Genomic DNA, 12,605 nt, shown 5'->3' on the forward strand with positions numbered 1-12,605 from the left:
GCTAAAGTTCAAAGTTATGAAATTTTTTAAGTTTATAGTCTTTCATAAGTCATAATGATATTAAAAGTACACTTCATTCTTCTCAGAATTATTAAATACTAAGCAACACTAAATAATTTATTTTCACTGGAGTATTCAGGTTGAGATCATTGTGTTCTTTATCTACCATGGAATAAGTGGGCCTTTTTTTTTTTTGGTGGTTGCCACTAAATAATTAGGTAGCATATATATAATGTGGGAGAACTATATCCTTACATAACTATTACTCTATTTCAAGATCAATAAACCAAACCTAGAGATAAAATAAATTTTAGACAGATAAAAACATTATGTTGGGGCACCTAGCTGGCTCAGTCCCTAGAGTATGCAAATCTTGATTTTGGGATTGCTGAGTTTGAGCTCCATGCTGTGGGGTTTACTTTTAAAAAGAAAACCAGCAAAACACAACACTATGTCATGTCACAAATTGATTCCATAGCTATCACAAAATTTTGTGTGTCTTCCTTATAATAAGCTTGACTGAGTGATATTCCCACAGAAAGAGCAAGTAATGGGACTAAATTAGGTGAAATAACCCATCTGTTTCTCTGTGGTAATATTCATTTTTTCTTATAATAATGCAAATGTACTGAATTTATCAAAGCAAATCTAGATGTGAGAATTCAGAGAAATTGTGCTTCATCATGCAATCCTTTTATTAAGTACCTGAGAAGGTACTACTCTTACTAAAGACTGATTAAATACATATACTTTTTCACCCACCTTTGGGAACTTCACTGCCACTCAGAAAGGCTTACTCAGTATCTCAATTTCTTAAAAAAAAATTATCTGTGAAAGTTATTTTCATGAAGTGACTCCACCACTGTTTTTTGAGAATGGACAAGTATCCTATATGACTTTATGGAGGTAAACTATATTTTTTCCAACCCTGAACATCTTTTTTCCCAAGCACAATAAGATAATATAAAGCACACAAACCTGTCAACCCTACCATAAAAGGACTTTGCCCATCTAATTGTTTAATCATTTAATTGATGGGGAAATATTCATTTATAAAGGACTTCAACACTGATTACAAAAGTTTTGACTCAGAGGCAAAGCAACACACAGAGTACAGGGGTGATGGATGGTGTTTGTGCATATGAGAAAAAAAAACTGATGGAGAAAGAGGATTAAAAATAGAGAGGGGCAGGACCACTGTCAGTTGAGAAGAGATGAAGTGCTTTAGAACAGGAAGCAGCTGCAAAATGGAAGTACTGTGGGAAAAGTAATAAATTTGGATATAGGAGAATGTAACCCAGAGGAAGTAGAAAGGTGGCAATTTGAAAAGAAAAAAGTGGTATGGATTAAGTATTTAATGACAGAAAGGTTCCATGTAGGAGCCACACATTCAAGAGGGTGGGGATGAGGTGATTAGAGAAACATTATCCAGCCTCCCTAAAAATGAATCTATCTCCACAGCTTCATTCCTTCCTATAAATATCATCTCTCCTTAGATAGCAGCCAATCTCATATTCCCTATGTGAAACTGGAAACTTTCTGTTTGAGGTTTCATTAAGCCCCCAAACTGGCCTTGACAAGCAGACACATCATCAAGGTTAACTTTCTTAGTGAAGTAGGTATTCAAAGAATTAAACTCACAGAAGAACATTTTCTGCTTAAGTTCTGAGACAAATAAGAGCCTGAACCATTTTTTTCTTTTTTTTTAAATTTAAACTCCTATCTTTTTTTTTCCTCTAATGAGGTGCATTAATCATTTCCTAATTTTGCCTTTTCATTCCTCCTAGTAAATCATAATTTTCATCCATAATCAGGTAATCTATTATTTTTCCTAGGGTGCATATTTGTACCTCCTTTAGGTATAAAATCTTTTTTTTAAGATTTTATTTATTTATTCATGAGAGACACACACAGAGAGAGAGAGAGGCAGAGACATAGACAGAGAGAGAAGCAGGCTCCATGCAGGGAGCCTGATGTAGGGACTCCATCCTGGGACTTGATCCCTGGACTCCAGGATCACACCCAGACAGAATGCAGATGCTCAACTGCTGAGCCACCAGGAGTCCCCAGGTATAAAATCCTTATACATTGTTAATTCTCACTGGTGCTCAGCAGTTGTTAGTGATATATTGTACCATAAATGTGTTGAGGACAGTGTTTAATGTCCTAAATAAAAAAGTTGATTGTTTATAAATACAACATTGTTTTTTTAAATCTTGTATTACAAATAAGTCTCATCTGGACAAAAAAGATCAAATATATATAATATTTCCTAGTTAAAAAAAAGACCACCTATGAGATAGTCTTATAAAGATTATCAGTGGGATGCCTGGGTGTCTCAGCTGTTGAGCATCTGCCTTTGGCTCAGGGTGTGATCCCAGAGTTCTGGGATCGAGTCCCACATTGGGCTCTATGTATGGAGCCTGCTTCTCCCTCTGCCTATGTCTCTGCTTCTCTCTCTGTGTGTATCTCATGAATAAATAAATAAAATCTTTAAATAAAAGATTATTAGTAAAATCATGGATAAGCCCCAATTTAACCAAATGATATGGCTTTAAGAAAAATCTCTGAAAAAAAGAAAAAAAAATCTCTGCAGAGTTTATATGAACTGTATTGCTGCAATGCTAGGCATTTTCACAAATCAATTGCAATCTATATGCATCTCAAATTGTACAATATATAATAATAATATAATAATATTGCTAAACTTACTGATTAAATGAATTTATGTTATTAGAAAAAGTACAGATCCATATAAAACATGGATAAGTGACATTATCAAGTAATTTACAAAAGAAGAAATAATAATGACTAATAAACATACAAAATAGTTTATAAATGTAAATTAAGATAAGAAATACAGTTTCTTATCTGTCAAATTAGTAATTTTTTTACATAGTTGTATATATTATTAGAGATGGCTTAAGCATATGTGTACCCTCATATACTATGCAGGAGTATAAATGGCAGAACGTTTATTGAGAGCATTTTGCTATATTAAACAAATTCCTTAAAATTATAATGTTATTTGATTTAAGAATCCTGCTTGGGGTTTGCCCTAAGGAAATAGTCATGGATATGTACAAATCTGTAGCTACAATCAAGCTCATCTTAGCATTGTAACAGCAAAAAATAATAAGTAAACTAAATGTTCTGAAGTAGACAGTTGTCTATTTAAATTGTGGTATATTCAAATGATAGCATATAATGCCACCACCAGAATAATAACAATTATAATTTTAAAAATAAAAAATAAAAAAATAAAAATAAAAATAAAAATTGTCAGGGCTACCTGCCTCACTCTGTCTGCAGAGAATATGACTCTTGATCTCAAGGTAGTGAGTTTGACCCCCATTTTGGGTATGGAGGTTACTTAAAAAAAATCTTAAAAATAAAGACAAACTTCTATATGCATTTTAAGTGAAAAAAAGTTTCAGAAGTATATGATAGAAAGATCTTTTCTTTTTGCTTAGCTATAATTTGAATTTTTATAATGAAAATTTTTACTTTTGTAATGAAAATTAAGAGTCATGATAGGACAGAGATTGTGTAAGTGTACCTGGCTGACTCAGTCAGTAGAACATATGACTATTGGTCTTGGGGTTATGGGTTGGAGCCCCAAGTTGGGTGCAAAGTAAAAAAAAAAAAAAAGATGGGTACCTGGGTGGCTGAGTGGTTGAGCGTCTGCCTTTGGTCAGGTCGTGATCCTGGGGTCCTGGGATTGAGTCCCTCATCAGAGTCCCTGCATGGAGCCTACTTCTCTGTCTGTCTGCCTATGTCTCTGCCTCTCTTTCTGTGTCTCCCATGAATAAATAGATGAAATCTTTTTTTTAAGGAAACTGTATATGATTTCTAAGGTCTCTTTCAACTCTATCCTTCAATGAAACAATAACATAATACAAAACAGAACATTATAGATATTATGTAGGAACCTTTATTTTATTTTATGTTATTTTGTAACTATAATCTTAAATGAATGAATACTCAGAGAAAGAGAAAAAATCAAGTGTGATGAGAGTAGTTATATTTAGTCAAAAAGTTTGAGTAAGGCAAAGTCAGGAGCACTAATGCCTTTGCAACATTTTGTTTATTGATCCTTGATGGAATGAGGCCCTATATTAGTTATGTTAGTGAAAATCTGATATTTGGTTGTTTCCACAAGTCACTGACCATCAGTGAGTTAGGACTGGCCAATACAGGCTAAGACTCAGGAGAATGAGCAAAAAATACAATCTGGTTTTACCATCGGTTTAGGCAGGCAGGGGTCAAATCCATACAGGTCAGCTGAAGCAGCATGGTGAAAGTAAGCATAAATTCAGTTTAACAACTTTTTCATATATTTATGCCTTTTTAAAAAGTAATCTTTATATCCAATTTTGTCCTTGAATTCTCAAACCCAAGATCAAGAGACTCATGCTCTACAGACAGAGCCAGCCAGGCAGCCCCTTTAATATATCTATGCTCTTTAACGTGAAATTTCTTGATTTCCCATTGAACTACAATGATCCTAGATTTGTTTTAAGATTTTTTGTATATATGTATGTATTTACTTGAGAGAGAGAGAGACAGAGAGAGAGAGAGAGAGAGAGAGAGAGAGAGAGAATGAGGGGAGGAGCAAAAGGAGAGGAATAAACAGACTCCATGCTGAGCACAGAGCCTGACACAGGGCTCAATCCCATGACCCTGAGATCATGACCTGAGCTGAAATCAAGAGTTGGACACTTAACCTAACTGACTGAGCCACCCAGGCATTCCTACAATGATCTTAGTTTTAATTCTAGCAACCTGGAATAGCATATGTTAACTGTAGCCAGAAAAACGTAGGTGTCATGTTTTTGATGTAGGAAGGAACAAAGGTGCTAAGATTATCAAACTGGAGCAGTATCTTCCCCTTCTACACTATTTCCTGTTGAATGTGAACAATTGAAAATTGTTAAAACAACCAAGGATGATGTAAACATTTTAAAACTGCATAAAATATAACCCAGCCTGTAGAGTACCAATCCTAAATTATTTTCTAGGAGCACCTGGAGACTCAGTGGAGATGCTAATCCTGATCTCAGGGTCATGAATTCAAGCCCCACATTGGGTGTGGGGTGTACTTCTAAAAAATTGTTTTCTGTAACCCATTATGACACCCACAATTTAATTTTTTAAGATTTTATTTATTTATTCATGAGAGACTCAGAGAGAAGGCAGAGACATAGGCAGAGGGAGAAGCAGGCTCCTTGCAGGGAGCCTGATATGGGACTTGATCCTGGAACTCCAGGATCATGCCCTGAATGGAAGGCAGACACTCAACTGCTGAGCCACCCAGGCATCCTGATACTCACACTTTAGAATACTTTAAAAAGTAAGCACATCAAGAATATGATTGTATAGTTTGTACCCTGCACAAAAGTGTCCAGCCAAAAGGATATAAGTGGGGATTGAAATTCAGTTTGCTTTCTGCTTGATAAACAGTATACCTGAGGAGAATCAACTTTTTCTAATTTATCCACGTAGAATGAGTGCCCTCTTCCAATTTGTCCATAGAAGTAGTAGATACTAGTGTGGTTCACGTAAATAACAATGAGTCCAAACAACTTCATATCTAACAAAACTAGAAAATTGTTAAAGAGCATGATCCTAGTTTAAAGAAACCACAATTTCAGTGTCATTAGAATTAAAAAATAATTGCCATTCAAAATGCCCAACAAATGATCAAAGACCAGCAGGCTTTCAACTGCAGATTACCTGTTACCATTAGACATAGAAAAATAATCCATATTAAAAAGTAAATTTGGGGGATGCCCTGGTGGCTCAGTTGGTTAAGTGGTTGCCTTAGGCTCAGATCATGATCCCAGGGTCCTGGGATCAAGCTCCACATTGGGCTCCCTGCTCAGGGGAGAGCCTGATTTTCCCTCTCCCACTACTGCTCTCTCTGCTTGTGTGCTCTCTTTCTTTGTCAAATAAACAAAATCTTTAAAAAAAAAAAAAGCAAATTAAGGGCATCTGGGTGGCTCAGTCAGTTAAGTGACTCTTGATTTGGGTTCACATCATGATCTCATTGTTGAGAGAATGATCCCTGTGTTAGGCTCTGTGCTGGATGTGGAGCCTGCTAACAATTCTCTCTCTTCTTCTGCCCCTTTTTCCCACGTCTAAAAAAATTTTTTTAAAGCAAATTAAAACTAAAATTGACAAAAGACAGTTGCTTTAATGGTATTTACATGAAGGAAAAAAAATCTCATAAAGCATCTCTTTTGTGCTTGCATAAAGAATACTTTTAATGGAAATAATGTAGAAATATAGCTAGAACCTTTCAAATATATTTTGGAAAATGACTGCTATCACTGATACTATTAAAATATTAGAAGTAATAACACTGAAATTTACAAGAGTCATCCAATATAATGAGCCCTCAAATATACTCTAAACATAGTTCAGTATGAAATCTACTCTTTAAAGCATATGTTGAGGCATGCCTGTGTGGCTCAGCAGTTGAGCATCTGCTTTTGGCTCAGTACATGATCTTGGATTTGCAGGATCGAATCCCATATTGGGCTCCTTGCATGGACCCTGCTTCTCCTGCCTGTGTGTCTCTGCCTCTCTTTGTATATCTCTCATGAATAAATAAAAAATGAATAAATAAAGCACATGTTGAATATCAGATATAAATAGATTAATCAGTCATTTTCCATGAGCAAAATAATTTTGCTCTCTGAATGCATTTAATATGCTATTTTTTCTATTTATTTTCTCTCTTTTTTTTTAGGATGAGATAGCACCAGAATCCTTAAAAGGAAATTCATCATGCCTCAACTATATTCACATTTCTAGTGAAGAAGCTTATTTAACAATTTCTTAGAAGATATCTCTTGGGTTTAGCTGTAGGCAGGAAATGATATATAATTAGCACTTTTATGTGGCATTAACAAACAATCTTGTTAGTTCATTACTTTTTAATATTTGCATCAGTCCTCTGAAAGCAGATTAAGAGCAACTGTAATTTCCATATGCAAGATTCGTCAACCACAAAGCTCAGAAATTGTTCACTTTAATCCAAACCATGCCACAATAATGTATCTTTTATTTCTTTTCTCTCTGAATTCTTTTTTTAATGATTTTATTTATTTATTCATGAGAAATACAGAGAGGCAGAGACACAGGCAGAGGGAGAAGCAGGCTCCCTATGGGGAGCCCCATGCAGGACCTGGGACTCTGGGCCCAAGTGCTGAGCCACCGAGGCATCCCTCTGAATTCCTTTTTAGCTTATTCAGTAATGTCTCTGTGTACTGTAAAGTCATGGATTGTATCAACTACCTTTCTTTAAAAAAAAAAAGATTTTATTTATTTATTCATGAGAGACAGAGAGAGAGAGAGACAGAGAAGCAGAGGGAGAAGCAGGATCCATGCAGGAAGCCTGATGCAGGACTTGATCCCAGGACTCCAGGATCATGCTCTGAGCCAATGGCAGGTGCTAAACCACTGAGCCACCCAGGGATCCCCTGTATCAACTACCTTTCAAGTCTCTATATAGAACCTACAGTAAATTCACTGTATGGTATTGCATTAGAGGCTGCTCCCTGTACTTAGATATTATTCCACCACTAAGTGGAAAGTATGTAATTATTTTTATTTGAAATGTAACATCAAGGGTGCCTGGGCAGCTTGGTTGGTTAAATGTCTGATTTTGGCTCAGGTCATGATCCTGGGGTCCTGGGATCTGCTAATAGCATTCCCTGCTCAGTGGGGAATCTGCTTCTCCTCTCTCTCAAATAAACAAAATCTTTGAAATGTAACATCGAATACATATATTCCTAAAACTACATATACTATTATTATTCTTTGTACTGTTACAAACACTGAGAACAAACTTTTATTTAATAATCTCAATTATTTTCCCTTTGAATAGGACACTGAAAACACAAGACCTTATTCCTTTAAATTGTGACCATAAACTGAAACCAAGGGAGACTCTCTGGATCCAGAATCAAACATATCTATTGTCTAGACAGAACATTCACCCATCGTTCACTAGTTGTTTGGCTACCAACACAGTCTTGACTTCTGTTGAGTTTGTTGTAAACAGAAACACCTGAGTCTTACTTACTTTCAAGATGCTAGAAAGCTAAATATTCCCTTCATCTACTTTATGTATTTGATTAATCAAAAATTAGACACTGGCATTACCTAATATTTCTTTAATTAAAATCCCTTTTATATCGTGCAGCCCAGGTGGCTCAGCAGTTTAGCGCCACCTTCAGCCCAGGGCCTGATCCTGGAGACCTGGGATTGAGTCCCATGTCGGGCTCCCTGCATGGAGCCTCCTTCTCCCTCTGCTTGTGTCTTTGCCTCTCTCTCTCTCTCTCTCTCTCTCTCTCTCTCTCAATCTCTCTCCCTCTGTGTCTCTCATGAATACATAAATAAAATCTTTAAAAAAATCACTTTTATTGATTTAAGTCCATATTATAATTTCTGCTATTTGAAAAATGTTTACTTCAAGATACTAACATTCTTCTACCCTCATATCAAGGTATGGCATGCAGTTTTTAAATATTTTCATGAAGATCATTGATAGCAAGAAATGTGGAATTCGTTCAATGCAGAGTCCTGAGGCATTCCACTAGAGACTGTCCTCAATTAATGAATATTATGAGTATCTGGCCATTTAACCAGCTGTGAATGCATTCAATTACACTATAAGCCATTTTTCTATTTTTCCCAGAAGCATGTAATGAAAGATTTTGTTCAAAGACTTTTAGTAATCAAGACATACTATGAATGTGACATTTCCCCTTTAAATAGATGACATTTAAATGTTCACTCAGGATAATGATTAATATCATCTAGAGGGGAAACAAAAACTTTCATTTTTACATCATTATTTTCATAAGCTATGTATATTCCTGAATATTATAGGGTAGAAGAAAGTGTACACATTGAAAGGACAGTATTACTTGATGAGGACTTATCTGAGTGGAAAATTGGCATACATATTAGACACTTAGAAATAAATTAGTCTAGGTATCTTATTATATATTTAAGAAATGCAATGTGTACATAGACCGAGAACTCAGGCTTCCTAACTCGCATTCCTGGGTTCTTCACCTCAGGATGTTTTCTTTTTTTCTTTTTTTCTTTTTTTCTTTTCTTTCTTCTTTCTTTCTTTCTTTCTTTCTTTCTTTCTTTCTTTCTTTCTTTTCCTTTTCTTTCTTTCTTTCTTTCTGGATTTGTTTGTTTGTTTATTTATTTATTCATTTTTAGGATTTATTTATTCATTTTTATTATTTTGGGGGGAATTTATTTATCTCAGAGATGGGGTGGAGCACAGAGGGAAAGGAAGAGAGAGAACCTCAAGTACACACTATGAGAGACTCCTAACTCTGGGAAAAAACAAAGGGTTTCAGAAGGAGATTAGGGTGGAAGATGGGGTAACTGGGTAATGAGCAATAAGGAGGGCACGCGTGATGGGAAGAAAACTGGGTGTTATACTATATGTCGGCAAAATAAACAAAAAAAAAACTTCAGAAAGGAAAAAAAAAAAAAAGAACCTTAAGCAGACTCCCTGCTGAACTTGGATCCTGACACAGAGACCTACATGGGGGCCTGGTATGGGGCCTGACACGGGGCCCGACACGAGGCTGGATCCCACAACCCTGAGATCATGACCTGAGCCGAAATCAAGAGCCTGCCACCCAACTGACTAAGCTACCCAGGAGCCCCTCAGGGTATTTTCAAGAAGAGAATCAGTAAAGCATTTTATGGGTATCAGTGCAGACACTACCACCTAACCATTGCTGAACTAAAGAAGATAAAACATTACAAGACAATTGCCTTCAAAAAATTTACAATCCAGTAGCATTATTACATATAGAAAGCAATGATAATGCTGTGTCTAGCAGTAGAGCTAACATGTATATAGTTAATTTTTGGTTTGTAAATTATGTTTTTATGATGGGGGAAGGTGCACATTTTAAAAATTCACATGCCTGAATCAGCATAGCAGTAAGTCAACTTATATGTGAGTTTAGGTAAGTATATAATATGCAAACAAACTGTACTCAGGAAGCTAATGCTTCCTGTTCTACTCTATGAATGTTTATAAAGTAGAACATTCTAAAGAAACTCATACAATATAAGAGAGACTAAGAGAACAGTAGGAGAAAAATCAAGTGTACCATCTTTGAACTTATTGCACTTTAGTTTCTTTTACAAGTTTTTTTTTTTTTTACAAGTTTTTGTTTTCTTCTGTAGCCCTTACTAAATATTTAGTAAAAAATTCAATGTCCTCTGCTCCGTCAGTGCTTCTCCTCTGGCTTGTGCCTTCTCTCTTGTCAATGCTTCCTTAAATGTTCATACTTTACACTCCGTAAGTGAAATAGACTGATAAGGTGACCACCTGCTCAAGAGCCATGGTGGAGGGATGCCTGGATGGCTCAGCGGTTGAGCACTTGCCTTTGGCCCAGGGCATGATCCTGGAGTCCTGGGATCAAGTCCCACATCGGGCTCTCTGCATGGAGCCTGCTTCTCCTTCTGCCTGTGCCTGCCTCTCTCTCTGTGTGTCTCTCATGAATGAATAAATAAAATCTTAAAAAAAAAACATCTTTCCACATTAACTTGAAAATATCTCTGATAGCGAAAAAATGATTGGGAAATATCAGAAAGAGAGACAGAACATGAGAGACTCCTAACTCTGGGAAACGAACTAGGGGTGGTGGAAGGGGAGGTGGGTGGGGGGTGGGGGTGACTGGGTGACGGGCACTGAGGGGGGCTCTTGAGGGGATGAGCACTGGGTGTTATTCTATATGTTGGCAAATTGAACACCAATAAAAAATAAATTTATATTAAAAAAAGAAAATATCTCTGATAGCAAATGAAATAAAATTTCCAAAAGTAATTTTACTTATGGAAATGGAAATATTCACACACTAAATGCACTTTCAGTGAATGACTCTGTCTACTGCCCTAACTCAGCTATGATATTTTCTTTCCTCTGCCTTTGGTTCCCCATTTCTTGCAATTTAAACTTTTCTAATCATTCTTTGAGCAACACATTATTTATGTTTACCCAGGAAAGCTGCTTTCCTGAATGTATATAAGTTTTGTTGTAATTTCCTAGAAATGCTACCAGGTTCCACATTACCTTCAGAGGTGCATCAGAGCATGTGGTCATTGCTACCCAGAGATTGTGTGCTCCTTATTTTTTACCAGTGGTGATAAACAATGTAGCTGATCAACACACCAGAATTTCTGAGAATCTTGTATATTTGATAATTTGGAGACTTCATCCACCTGGTTCTTGGTTTAATCAAAATTTGGTCTTCTTATCATCAATAATGAACTATCAAGGAAAGATCCACTAGCTCAAGAAAGGGAAGATTTATGAGAGGTATGTGGACAAAGCAAATGAGATTATTTGCTTTTTTCTCTTCAATAGCATTGTAGAATTGAGAAAACTTTCAATTAGAATTATTACTGCTATTTGTAAAAATACCTGTTTTTATCAAATCACTGGGAAGGACTTCCTGCTTATATTAGGATAAACTATATGAAATTGGTGATTCAATCATTTTGATAGATAAAAAAAGCAATTTTAAGTTTTATATTGACTTTCTAAATTGAGATATAATTCATATGCCATAAAACTCACCCTTTAACCCATATAATTCAGTGATTTTTTTTCACAAGATTGTGTAACTATCACTACTAATTCCATAACATATCCATTGCTTTTAAAAAAAAACTTCATAGGGACGCCTGGGTGGCTCAATGGTTGAGCATCTGCCTTCGGCTCAGGGCCTGATCCTGGAGTCCCGGGATGGAGTCCCACATTGGGCTTCCTGCATGGAACCAGGTTCTCCCTCTGCGTATGTCTTTGCTTCTCTCTGTGTCTCTCATGAACAAATAAATAAAATCTTTAAAAAATATAAAATAAAAAAATAAAATAAAATAAAATAAAATAAACCTCAGGATCATTAGCTTCCACCTTTATTCATTCTTGAATTGATTTATAAAATGTTCATGAGCACAAAACAAGAGAAGAGTAAGAAGCAGAAATAACTTGGATACATGGAAGCATATGCTAAATGCTATAAGAAAATCAGATGTAGTGATGAGTTAAAAGGATGAGAAGTCAATTCTAATGTATGAAGTCAGAGAAGAATTCATAGAAGTGACCTGTGTTTGAATAGGACATAGATGATACTGGCACAAAAACAGATACATAGATCAATGGAACAGAATAGAGAACCCAGAAATGGGCCCTCAACAATATGGTCAACTAATATTTGACAAAGCAGGAAAGACTATCCACTGGAAAAAGGACAATCTCTTCAATAAATGGTGCTGGGAAAATTGGACAGCCACATGCAGAAGAATGAAACTAGACCATTCTCTTACACCATACATAAAGATAAACTCAAAATGGATGAAAGATCCAAACGTGAGACAAGATTCCATCAAAATCCTAGAGGAGAACACAGGCGACACCCTTTTTGAACTTGGCCTCAGCAACTTCTTGCAAGATACATCTATGAAGGCAAGGGAAACAAAAGCAAAAATGGACTGTTGGGACTTATTCAGGATAAAAAAAGCTTCTGCACAGCAAAAGAAACACTCAACAA

The sequence above is a fragment of the Nyctereutes procyonoides genome, unplaced genomic scaffold (genome assembly GCF_905146905.1).
Source record: "Nyctereutes procyonoides isolate TBG_1078 unplaced genomic scaffold, NYPRO_anot_genome, whole genome shotgun sequence".
Classification (NCBI taxonomy): Eukaryota; Metazoa; Chordata; class Mammalia; order Carnivora; family Canidae; genus Nyctereutes; species Nyctereutes procyonoides.